Below are 2,500 nucleotides of genomic sequence, written 5' to 3' on the forward strand. Positions count from 1 at the left end.
GTCAAGCCCCGGGAAGCGGCTGTAAAATTTTCAAAGTCCCCGTTCCGCCACCAGGTCAACCCGCTGAATCTACCGGGTTGACCTGGCGGCCGGTTTGCTTTCCAGCCACCAGGTCAACCCAACGGATTCGACGGGTTGACCTGGTGGCCGGTTTCCTTTCCGGCCCGGGTGTCACCCCACTCCGAGGGCTGCGCGGCAGCGGTCCTGAGGACCACAGAGGGGGGGCTTAATAGTCGAGAGGGAGCAGGTCCGGGGAAGGCTTAGCAGTCTTCCCCCGGGCGGTCCGTTGGGGGAGGCTTAGCAGTCGTCCCCAGGGCGGTCCGGGGGTGGGGGGAGGCCTCACAGTCGTCCCTCGGAGAGCCGGGTCGGCGGCGGTGGCGGGCGTCAGGCTTTACGTCCAGCCTCCGGAAGGTGCGCGTCCTCGGAGGCGATGCAGGCGCCGCAAAGGGGCAGCCTCCGAGGCAGGGAGCGGAGCACCGAGGCTGGGGAGAGGGGAGCAGGAGCCGGGGGCTGGGGGGGGTGGGGTGGGGGGGGGGGCGTTCAGGACAAGCGGTCAAGCCCCGGGGAGCAGCTGTCAAATGTTCCAAGTCCCCACTCGGCCACCAGGTCCACCCCAGTCTAGCAATGGGGTTGACCTGGCTGATGGCCGGTTAGTGTCAAGGTAAACTCACCGTCGTCCACAGGAGGGCAGCTCTCAGGCCGTCCGGCTGCGGCTGACTCTGGGGCGGTGCCCGGTCCCGGCAGCGAGGGGCGGGGGGGGGGGCGCGGAGCGACACGGAGCTAACCGGCCCCCGGGGCCGGGGGCGCCTCCCGCGACTTTGGGGGCCGCGGGTCGTCAGTGGCGTGCAGGCCGGGCCTCTCCCGGGGGATTCGGGGGGGGGGGGGGGCGGTCCTGCGGGCCGGGCGCAGGGGGCTCGAGCGAGCCCGGGCCGGTCCGCCCCGGGGCCGGGGTCTCCGCCTGCGGCTCGGGGGGGCGCGGGTCGTCGGGGGAGGAAGCCCGGGGGAGCTGCACGCCGGCCTGCCAGGCCAGGCCAGGCCTGGCCTGGGTGGCCGCGGGGGGATTCGGGGCGGTCCCGCGAGCCGGCGGCCGGGCGCAGGGGGTCCGAGCGCGTCCGAGCGAGTCCGTCCCGGCCCCGGGGTCTCCCCCTGCGGCTCTGGGGGGCCGTGGGTCCCCGCTGGCGGAAGCCGCTGGGCGCTGGACACCCGCCGTCCGTCCCGCCTGGCCAGGCCTGGCCTGGGTGGCCGCGGGGCGGGGGATTCGGGGCGGTCCCGCGAGCCGGCGGCCGGGCGCAGGGGGTCCGAGCGCGTCCGAGCGAGTCCGTCCCGGCCCCGGGGTGTCCCCCTGCGGCTCTGGGGGCCGTGGGTCCCCGCTGGAGGAAGCCGCTGGGCGCTGGACACCCGCCGTCCGTCCCGCCTGGCCAGGCCTGGCCTGGGTGGCCGCGGGGGGATTCGGGGCGGTCCCGCGAGCCGGCGCCCGGGCGCAGGGGGTCCGAGCGAGTCCGTCCCGGGCCCGGGGCCTCCCCCTGCGGCTTTGGGGGCCGTGGGTCCCCGCTGGCGGAAGCCGCTGGGCGCTGGACACCCGCCGTCCGTCCCGCCTGGCCAGGCCTGGCCTGGGTGGCCGCGGGGCGGGGGGATTCGGGGCGGTCCTGCGGGCCGGCGGCCGGGAGGGTCCGGGCCAGTCCGCCCCATGCCCGGGGTCTCCCCCAGCGGCTTCGGTGGGTCCTCCGCGGAGGAAGCCGGGTGGGGAGCCGGACCCCAGGCGCCCAGACCCGTGACCTGCGGCCGCGACCTCCGACTCGGCAGGAGCGATGAGGGGCTTTCCGGCCCGTCCCCCCCCTCTCCTTCCTCCCCAGAAAAGGAGAGAGAGCTGGCTCGGACCGGGAAAAGCTGCCTACGGCACCTGGGATTCCCAGGCGGTCACCCATCCAAGTACTAGCCAGGCCCGGGACGGTTTACCTTCCGAGATCGGACGGGATCGGGGGCGTTCGGTCCGGTATGGCCGTAGGCACCCGGCCCCCGCGCCTCCTCGCCCGCTTTCCCCTGCCGACGCCCGGGCCTGCCGCACGGTGAGCCCCGGTCGGACTGCCCCCCTGCGGCAGGGCCCCCGTCTCTCGCGGGCCCGGTCCTTTTTTCCTTCTCGAGCTCCGGGGCCCGGGCTGGCCGCCAGAGCCCCTCCGCCCGCCCGCCCTCCCCGGCGTCGGGGAAAATATTGTCCCGGACATCCAGTGCGCCCTGATCCTGTCAGCCGGGGGGGGGGGTGGGTGGGTGGGGGGCAGTCCCTCGCTGCGGCCGGGGAGGGTGAGCCCAGGGCGGCTTGCCTGCCGTCCGAGTCCCCTCTCGGCCACCAGGTCAACCCCGAGCCGAAAGGGCTGAAAATTTTTCAGAGTCCCCTCCCGGGCACCAGGTCAACCCATGGAATCGAACGGGTTCGCCTGCTGGCCGGTTCGCTTCCCGGCCACCAGGTCAACCCGTAGGTTTGAACGGGCACGCCCGGTGGCCG

General features: G+C 74.9%; 1 non-coding gene across 1 annotated transcript; it reads right to left on the bottom strand.

Annotated features, from left to right (window-relative positions):
* Nucleotides 1-1,888: 1,888 nt before the first annotated feature.
* On the bottom strand, nucleotides 1,889-2,007 carry LOC128823835 (5S ribosomal RNA). Its single transcript, XR_008442069.1, has one exon. It is a non-coding gene; the product is annotated as a 5S ribosomal RNA (ribosomal RNA).
* Nucleotides 2,008-2,500: the final 493 nt, after the last annotated feature.

This window comes from Malaclemys terrapin, chromosome 15 (assembly GCF_027887155.1).
Source record: "Malaclemys terrapin pileata isolate rMalTer1 chromosome 15, rMalTer1.hap1, whole genome shotgun sequence".
NCBI classification, from domain to species: Eukaryota; Metazoa; Chordata; order Testudines; family Emydidae; genus Malaclemys; species Malaclemys terrapin.